The 10,607-nt window shown below is 41.8% G+C and overlaps 1 long non-coding RNA gene across 1 annotated transcript; it reads right to left on the minus strand.

Moving 5' to 3' along the window:
- Window positions 1-443: 443 nt before the first annotated feature.
- Window positions 444-9,564, minus strand: LOC115286378. The gene is made up of 3 exons (XR_003906034.1): window positions 9,535-9,564; window positions 7,792-7,885; window positions 444-583 (listed from the first exon to the last, which is right to left on the minus strand). It is a non-coding gene; the product is annotated as an uncharacterized LOC115286378 (long non-coding RNA).
- Window positions 9,565-10,607: the final 1,043 nt, after the last annotated feature.

Raw genomic sequence — 10,607 nt, forward strand, 5'->3', positions numbered from 1 at the left:
GGACCTGGAAAGTTGTGGGCATATTCCTGATGGTTGACAGTCATTTAACTGCCTCCCCTCATTAGAACCTCTTGGCATATCAGAGTTGGAAACCAACATCCAGCCTAAAAGATGATACATGGAATAAAATAATCTTTTCTCATTTTGCTACCTAAGCAGGCAGGTTTGGATGTGCTAACACTTCTCCCAAGATTCATTGGCCCTCTATTTGCATTTCTCAGTGGGCAGAGGAGTTTCTCCATAAGTCCTGCCTACACAGTGGTCTGACTGTTGGAGGGTGTGGCCGTGATGCACTTGGGATAATGGGCACTGCTTTTGTTTCCTAGGGCTTCTGTGGTAAAATAGCACAGATGAGGTAGCTTAAACCAGCAGAAGTTTATTCTTTCACAGTTCTAGAGGCCAGAAGTTTGGCATCAAGGTGTCAGCAAGACCATGCTCCCTCTGAGACTCTGGGTAGAATCCTTTCTTGCCTCTGCTAGCTCCTAATGGTGGCTGCTGGTCCTTGGCATCCTTGCTTTGCAGCTGTATCACTCCTATCGTCACCTCTGCCACCACATGGTGTCCTTCCTGTGTCTCTGCCTTCCTGAAAAGACATGTTATATTAGATTAAGGCCCAATCCAGTGACTTTATCTTATCTTGATTTCATCTGCAAATCCCTCATTTCCAAATAGTGTCACATTCACAGGTTGTAGGGTTCAGGACTTTGGAGAGGACACAATATACCCCATGCCTGGCCCTCAGCTTCCTCTCTGCTCTATGGAGATTCACACCTAAGTGAGCACTCAGTCATGCACGGCCAAGCCTTGCCTGCTGCAGAGCCAATGCCCAGGAGATGGGCTTGACCAGGAGGTCTTAGACTGGCTTCTGACTCTGCTGATTAGCCACCTGCCCTTGAGCAGGCTACATGTTAATCCCATTGTTGAACAGATGGGGAAACTAAGCTTTGAGAGTTTATCTAGCTAAGCTCACAAGGAAGTTGTGAGAATGGAATGAAACACTCTAAAAATAAATGTAAAACCTTAATAATTGTACAAATATGAGAAGAGATCCTCATTATCTAGGTCATTTTGGCCTTTATGGTGAGATAATATCTAAGATATCTAAGAAGGTAGAACCAGGAATGTTGGGGTTTGCCAAATGTGAGACAGATATCTTCACCCTCTTCCAGGGTCTCACAGAATCCAGAGCTTTTCCACAAAATCCCAGACAAGCTTTTCCTGAAGCCCTCTTTTCCTTAATCACTACTACCAGTTGGATTTCCAAGAATATTCCACCATCATGTCTTAGCTGTATGGGCATGGAACTTAGAAGGGCTTTTGGTTCTATCTCTGAGAGATACACTGAAGCCAGAATGGGGTTTTATTTCAAGTCCCAATCCTAGAACTCTTGGCATTTCAAATTCAACACTATGGAATGGAGACAAATCCTTCTTTTCCATCCTCATCTGCCATCCTTCATTGCACTGTTCACTCTACAACTAGAGTGATTTTTCTAAAATGCAAATCTGCTTTTGTAACCCTTGCTCAAAAGTCATTAACGAATCCCTATGACTTACTGGGTAGAATACGTAATCCTTGTCATGACTTGTTGGCCTTCCATGGCTTGGCCTCCCTCTGCCCTCGAGCCACATCTCTCCCCACGGACCTTCAGCTTATCCATGAAGATCTATTTCCAGTCCTCTGGACATGCCAGGTTCTCTCCCCTGACTCCTTTCCATTTGATATTCTCATCTTTCAGTCAGAAAACAAATAAAACATAATAATTAATGCTTGATACTTTACCAACAGGGATCAAACATGGTTCCATTTAGCCTATACAGTTCATGAGTCTAAAGGTTAGTTTTTGATTTCTGGTCACTTTCAATCGTCTCCCCATATTCTGCCCACACACAAAGAAGATGTTAGATTCTGTGAGGTCCCAGGGATCCTTCTACTTTCTGTGGCTGTAGCTGTGCTGTTGTTTTCATCAGATATCCATCAGATTAGAGTCCAGATTATGTGGAACTGAGAGAATGAAGAGTGCACACCCCTGTGTGAACACCCAAACAACTACAACAAATCATCATAAGTGACAACAGCAGCCCCAATCTGAATTCTCCATGCCCATGGAGGGGCCTCCAGCCTTCATAGTCCCTCCCTTCCTCCTTTCCTCCCCTCTGCTCTCTGTTACTGCGTCTCATCCTCCTGCTTCTCCCCACCGCCACCCCACTTCAGCCCTCACCACATCACAGCTGGACCACTACAAAAGTCCCCTCCAGATCTTCCCAGAATACTCTGAAATGACCTCTGTTCTTAGGGCAGTATTTTCTCCTTTCTCTTTCTCTCAACCTCTCAAGCACTAGGGTTCTTTGGAAATCCTGTTTCTTTTACAACTTTCCCATAAACACCACCATATCCAAATTAGAATAACAAACAAACAAAATTAAAAAACACTGTAAAGAGGGGCAAATAGGCAATCTGTCTAACCCTCCCATACGCTTACCCACACCCTTAAGATCTCAAGTAGCTACTGTAATGCTCCATCTCTTGATCTCCCCAAAAAGAATTACTTGTTTGGGTCCCAGCCCCAGGCCTTTGACTTTCCTCAGATAAAATCCCAAGCATCCAAATCTTTCTACCATACTCCATACCTGGCTATACCTCAACCCAGTTGTGTACTCTATTAAATAGATTGGAATAAATAAATATCTTTGATCTACCTAAAGCACAAACACACACTAAAGACATTTCTACACCTCTCCTTTAGATCAATATGAATTAACAAGGCATAAGCAAGCAGGCTAACCTCACCCAGATCCTCAGGGTAGAACAGGCAGGAGATAACTAAGGTGTCTTAATCCTAAACCTTTGATTAGTGGATTGCTCTGTGGATCTTCATTCTCTTGTACTTTGATGTGAAGATTTCAGCTGTGACTCAACATGGGAGAGGGTGGGGGTGTACAAGGAGAAAGACACAAAGCAAATCTGCCAGGAAGGGGGTGCCACGAAGTAGCACAAATCTGTCTTCTCAATAGCTTGCACCCTGAGAAATTCAATTATCACTCTAAGACACACAGCCCAGAGACACTCACAGGTCTAGGTTAAGGTGCCAACAAGAAGGAAAAGATAAAGGAAATAAAGAAATTTTAAAAAAAAAAAACCTCCTGACTCCTGACCCAGAGAATTTGTTTGATAGGAAAGTTTTCCCTCTTCTTCTCCCGTCAAACCCAAATGTATATATTTTATAGAATAAGATGGACGAGCAAAGCATGGAATAGAGAGATTTAGGCATTTGTTAGTTTCTATTAACTACATAATTGATTTGAGGTGAGTTTTTTAACCTCTCTGATCCTTGTATATAACCCCCATATATACTCAAGAGACTCATGTGATTCTGTCTGAAAAATGAATCATCAACTTAAAACATCTTCAACTTAAAAGTAATAAAGAATGGAGGCATCTGAGTGGCTCAGTCAGTTGAGTGTCCGACTCTTGATTTCAGCCCAGATCATGATCCTAGGGTCATGGGATTGATCCCCATGTTGGGCTTAGTGCTGAGTGAGAAACCTGTTTGGGATTCTCCCTCTCTCCCTCTCCCCCCACTTGTGCATTCTCTCTCTCTCTCTCTCTCTCTCTCTCTCTCTCTCTCTCTCTTTCTCTCTCTCTCTCTCGATAGTAATTTAAAAAAATAATGAAGATGGAATTCCATTTACTATTCGTGGCATTCTTAAGACATTAATGGGGGTGAAAATTCATGATTCACAGAAATAATTATTCAAATTTTCTTTACTCTCCAGCATTTTCCTGTCATGGCTGCTCTGGTCTCTGGGAAAGTAGAGGTTTTCTTCTGATTCACTCCCTACTCACACAGCTTTATGTCATTTTCATCCTTCCTTCCTATCCTCCAAGTACTACATCAACATCTCTCCTTCCAGAAAAAAAACATTTCTCTTGTTAGAGCATGGAAGGTGGAAATCAAACCAGGATTCAGCATTTAAAAGATTATTTTTGGTGAGGTTGGGGAAGGAATAGGTCTGTAAACAATCCTACAATATTGATTTTTTTTGTTCTTGTATTATTAATGTTTGTTCCATAACTATAAATATGAGAATTCTGCTCTCTCCTTGCTTACCTCACACATTTGTTGTGTAGATTAAATAAGATATTGTATATTCCTTTAGAAAACCATAAATCAGCATCATCATATACAGTATTTTTATGTGAACCCACAGTAAAAGCTTTGGTGCAATTTCCTTTTCTTGAGGGAACAGTTCGGGAAGAGGAAAGGAAGAGTCTCTTCTTAAAATAACCACGTAAATGATCACACCTCTGAGACTGGCAAGCATATCTCTCTATTGTGAAATATGCCTTTTTAAAATTTGTCCAGTTCAATGTTCCTAGGGAAGAGGTTTTGTTTTTGTAATCTTGTGTCTCCATCAAAGGGGTTCCCCATTTATTAATTAACAAGCTCATTCAACTAAAAGTATTTATTAATGAATTAGTGATTTTCTCCCTTTAAAAAAAATCCTCCCATGAGTCAGGTTCTGGCTGCTAAATAAATCATAGCCCTTTCCCTCAGACAGTTCATGATCTAGTGGGTGAGGTAAGAATGTGAACAGATATTTTAAGTCATTGATTCCTAATGGAATCAAGGGAAGGAAAAGGATGAGGACTGAGAGCCCAGACTACTGATGAAGCCGTTGAGGCAAAGGATGCCTGATATTTAACCCAACTCCTACTTCTCCTGGGTGCTAACCCAGAGATAGCCCAGTCACAGTGGTGTGTGGTGTCCTCTGGCCATGCTCTGGCTATACGCATGCCCTCTTCACTTTCCCACATCCCCCAAAAGAGTGAAAAAGACAGTTCATGCTCTCAGCTTCTCTTGCAGCTAGCGGTGTCCATGGAACCCAGTGCTAGCAGGTGGGGAAGTCATTTGAGGAGCTTGGAAGAAATTATTCTTCCATGATAATAAGAAAGAGAAGCAAAATGAGGGGCTGAGGAACTAAAAAGCTTCTATACAGCAAAGGAAACAATTAGGAAAATGAAAAGTCGACCTATGGGATGGAAGAAAATATTCACAAACTTTATAATAGTTAAGGGGTTAATTATTAAGCACATATAAGGAACTCTTACAAGTCAATAGCAAAACAATTACGTATATAACCCATTAAAAGAGGCAAAGGAGTTGAAAAGACATTTCTCTCAAAGAAGACATATAAATATATGTATTCAAGACAACAAGTATATGAAAAGTTGGTCAATATCAGTCATCATCAGGGATATGCAAATGAAATCCACAATAAGATACCACCTCATACCTATTAAGTGTGGAGACATAGACAACTTAGAGACAGCATGAAATCTGGCTCTGGACAATGGATGCCTTGGTTTTCCAGAGTTTTCTATATATTCAAGAGAAACTAAGATTCTGGGTTTTTAGGTAAATGTCTCCTGATTTTTTAGATACCATCTCAATTTGTCTACTCTGAAAGCAACTAAAATCAGCTACATCAGCATTATTTACAGTAGCCAATCCATAGAAACAGTATACCCCCTCGCCCCCCCCCAACACTCACACACCGGAATATTATTCAGCCATAAAAATGAGGAAATCCTGCCACATGCAACAAAAGTGAAATAAATCAGACAGAGAAGGGAAAATACTGTAATATCTCACTTATATGTGGAATCTAAAAAAAATTCATAAAGAGATTAGATTTGTGGTTATCAGAGTTTGGGGAGGAAGAATTAGAGAATGACTGTAAGGTATAACTTTTCAGTTAGAGGATAAATAAGTACTTGGGCGTCATGCACAGCATGACTACAACTAACACTAACTGTTGTATGATGTGGAGGAAAATTGTGAAAAGAGTAAATCTTAAAGTTCTCATCACAGGAAAACATAAAAATAAAAACAAATTCAGCTATGCATGTTGGGTTCCGCCTACAGGCCTCCATTCTGAAACATCTGCATGGAGTGTGTGCAGTCCTGGGAATGATTGCAGACATCTGACCTTAAGGAATAGCAATGGAGAGGAAAGTACCAGGAGCACAGACGCAGGAGAACTTGGGTCCTCTACAGCCAGCTGCTGATGAGCTTACTGACCTCAGAAATGTCTCTTGGTATCCGACTCCTCATCTTCACACAAGATATAAAAGCAGATAAGCTCCCAGGCTCCTCCTGGCATCAACCTGGACATCTGGAAGCCCTCTGTGACTGACCTGATCAGGGGAATATACACAGGTATTGCATGACCATTGAGAAAACACTGCTGGCTGGTCCCTGAAGTTCTCATACCTCATTTCCTGTTGCGGTCCAGAGACCCTTGACACCTCAGCAAAGTGGATTTTAGTCTGCATTCCCTCAAGGGGCCTGGGGAGGAATGGCATGACTTTGGGGCCAAGGTCCTTAAAAACAGCAGCTGTCTTACTTGTTTTGAGCATGGAGGGAGGTCCCAGCACTGATAGGTAGAGTATGTCTCACAGAAAACTAGCCAGCCCCCAAACATGATAAAAGCTGTACCTATAATTAACAATAAAACCAATGGTGGAAAAGAGCCCCCTCTATTAGCAAGTACAGTACAGATGACCAGCAGCCAGGCATAACCTCTCGACCCAGAGAGGTTGATGGCACCTACTGTCTGCTGACATCCCCTCCCAAATGACAGCGTACGGGTTCAGATCCTGGGGGTCCTGAGATAATGTACCAGGCTGATGAAGATCTGAGCAGGACAGAATCACAGAGAATGTTTGCTGTTCAGGAAACGAAGGTCACATGATTTGCCAAGCTCACACAGCTAGGTAGAGACAAAGTTATGGTCAACTCGTAACAACTCAAGAAGCCAGAATTAAAATCAAAGAATAAACAGTAACAAAAATAGTCAGAGGAACATATTCAGCCTCTAATGCATGTGAGAAATAATATATATACATACTAGTAACCAGGAAACTATCACTGGAATGTGAACATGGGCTTCCAGAGTGAGGAAAGGAGAAAGGCACTCATTTATATGCATAGGTCTTGATATGTTAATTAAAAGTTCATTTGCAAAGTTATGGTCATAATGTGTATATGACAATATTTAATCTTTGTTTGAATCCTATTTCTAATGAACAAAAGATGCGTTACGTAAAAATTGATTTAATCCATAGCACCTTCCACTGTCCCCTATCATCACATGATCACATCTAAAACACCCATTTTCAGTGTCTGACTGTCTCCTTGGCCTAATGACTTCTTGAGCACAAGAAACTGTATTTATCTTATTTGCTCTATCCTCAGTGCCAAGCCCAACACCCAGTATATGGTATTTGCTTCATAATTATGTGATGAATAAGTGAATAAATAATACATACGTACATACACAGTTCTAACACCCCATCCAGAGCTTCATGATGCAAGTTAAACTTATTCTCTTAAAGAAGCAATTAAGGATTCAAAAGGCTGTTTTCCTCTCTTGTGCCTCACCTGTGTAACATTTGAATTACTTTGAATTTCCCTGATGATGAGTGACACTGAGCATCGTTTCATTATTTTCAAAAGCTGTGGCTCAAGACCTGCACATCACATCCTGACTTGGCACCAAATTTCCAGACTGGAAGAGATTTAGGGTCTCCCTACTTCTATTTAGACCCTCCCTCAGCCGAATAATTCATTGAATTACATTCTTCATTTCAACATTTACTGAATGCCTTCAATGTACAAGGCAAGACAATCTTTTCTTCAATACCTAATTTAGGGTTAGTGCTAGATTCTGTGATTTTTAGTCCCAGTGTGCCTATCACAGAAGTGGGTGTTTAATGAGTACTTACTACTCCTTCATCAGTTTGGCTCTTGGCAGCTGGTCACTCCAGAAAGTCCAAACTACATCTTCACTGCTGCTGCTTGGCAATTTCGTTCAGTTTCCTGATCCAAATCAGCGGGGGGAAAGGGGTCAGTAACCATTTATATATAATATGGCTCTGACAAAGAGGTCAAGTATTTTTCCCATCCAAATCATAAACACCTATTAGATAAAGAATTCATGTGTCTTTTCATACATTTTACTATCATCTCTCCAAGATGATGACTCTATACAGCCTCAAAGTGGCCAGAACTCCTTCCTCCTGATTCCTGCTCCTGGACCTGTTCTCTAAGACTGTGGTGGTTCTCGGCTGCATGGGACCCTGGGGACAAGTAGGTAAGGAGAGGATAGCACTGCATAAGTTCATGTAACAGTATATCCACTGGTTAGAAGAACTCTGGGAATATAATGGCCATGCCCCTTGTTATGAACTGAATGTGTATGCCCCCCCTCAATTTATATGTTGAAGCCCTAATTCCCAATGTGATGGTATTTAGAGGTGTGGCCTTTAGGAGATGCTTGGGTTAATATTAGGTCATGAGGGAAGAAAGGACCCTCATGATGGATTAGCACCCTTATACAGAGAGGAAGGGAGAGAGATTTTGCTCTCTCCAGGCCCATGCTCCAGGGGAAGGCCCAATGAGGACACAGCCAAAGGTGGTGGCATCTGTAAGACAGAATGGAGGCTCTCACCAGACTCCAAATCAGTGCCTTGGTCTCAGACTTGCAAGCCTCCAAACTGAGAAAGAAATGCTGTCGTGTAAGCCCTGCCAGTTCACAGTTGGTTGGGTAGCTGTCCAAGCTAAGACAGCCTTTCTACCACTCACTTCTCTTCACAGGTGATACTCATCCTGGGCCACCCACCATTCTAGGCCACCACACATCAAACAGCACATGCAGGGAACTCATGGTAGTGGCAAAATGGAGCGTGTATCAGAGATTCCTCCAAATAGAACCACATGACTTCCTAAAGTCCCCACTTCATTCAGGGTGATTGCCTCCTCTGCACAGAGTCAGAAATCTTCAAAAACATGGTGTTGGACCCATTTCAGCCTCAAAGCAGGGACCCACAGAACAGCCTTGACACTGTCCTAGTATGGTTGCTGGTATCAGCTTTCAACTCTGTTTCCCATCCTCGACAAGAATGACAGAGCAAGGAAAATTAGAAGAGAAAGAAGCCAGCCATGTTGGTGAGTTCCTATGTCTAGACAGGCTGATGAGTAAAAAGTGTCCCTCTTGGAAGTCCATGAGCCAGGAAAATAACTTCAAAGGCTGATTCTTTTTTACCCCTGATCAGTCTACACTGCCTTTCCTGAGATCTTTGTACCAGGTTAAGTGGCAAAGAGTGCTTCCTGTTGACACTGGGGTCTCTTCTCTGTATGACACAAGACCTGCCTGCCTGCCCTTCCCCTCATTGAGGTTGATTCAAAGCCAAGCCCTCTGAGTGCATAGGTGATCTCCTCAGGAAGGCTGGCATTTCAAAGACCGGAGCCCAAAAGGACAAGATCTGAGAAGGTCCAGGATACTCCATTCCTTGAGATTTCTCATTATGTCTTTTAGTGGTCCCTCCTATAGCCTAAAATTCACAGAATCCCTCAATCTCCAAGTTGTCAGGGACCTTAATATACAACCACCCAACTCTTCTGCAGGATTCCACCTGCAGAAAGTCATTCAGCTTCTGCCTGAAAACTTCTAGACATGGGGAACTCACAGGTTCTCAATCCATTTTTAGTTACTTCTGTTAGAATGTTCATTATTTTAATTGTGACAAAATGCCTATTCTTCACAGTAAGTGATTCTGTTGGAATTTAAGAATCATGGATACATATAAAGCCTATAATGTTAGGAATAAATTCCTAAAGTTTGAAGGAATATAATTTAGCCCCTTCTCCTTCCAAAGAGTCCTTTCAATGTAGTGAGTTCCTGAGTGACATCACAGGAAAAGTCAGTGATATGGATGGACTTGAGCCCAAGGTTTCTGATCCAGTCCAGGTGAGCAGATCACCATACCAGCAGTCCCTTTTTACTTCTGGGATCAAATTTCACCATAAAAGTTATAACCTTTGGGGACTTAAGGTTCCTTTGTGTGGAATATATGACTTCAGGTTGGTTCCTAACTATTATTCTGGTTAAATGTCATATATTTTCCAAACAGAGCAAAAAGCCTAGTAGAAGACCCAAGATGAGCACCAGGAGGTGGAGTGGATAAAGAAGAGACAAGATTTGAAGGATAAACTTCAGTGTGCTCCAGTTCTGTGTCCTTCTGGGGGAGAACAGTGCCTGGTGGTCCTCCTCTGGTCTGCCAGCTCTGTATATTCAGTTGGGAGCAGGGTGGTGATAATGGGAAACAGAGTCCAGTCAAGGCCCAGATGTCAACTTAATAATCATGGTGTCCCTCAATCTTTGTAGGGTTCTCCAGTTATCAAAATGCTTCCCCACCCATTTTCACATTTGATCTTCACAATTAAATGAAAACATAGACTATAATCATCCTCATGGTATAAAGAAACTGAAGTTTACTAACCCTAAACATGACTTGACCAAGTTCAGAGAACTAGTCATTGGCAGAACAGACTAGAACCAAGGCATCCAGCCTCCTAGTCCAGTGATGTTTAACTCTGACATACTACCTGGTGGACCCCCTAAACTGTGAGATAATAGTAATAGCCAATACGGTTTGAGTACTTATGTGCCATGCATGATTCTGAATGCTTTATCCATTTTTCAGGTGAGGAAACTTAGGCAGAAATGTTATGTAATCTGTCCAAGGATATGTAGCTAGAA

This window comes from Suricata suricatta, chromosome 3 (assembly GCF_006229205.1).
Source record: "Suricata suricatta isolate VVHF042 chromosome 3, meerkat_22Aug2017_6uvM2_HiC, whole genome shotgun sequence".
Lineage (NCBI taxonomy): Eukaryota > Metazoa > Chordata > Mammalia > Carnivora > Herpestidae > Suricata > Suricata suricatta.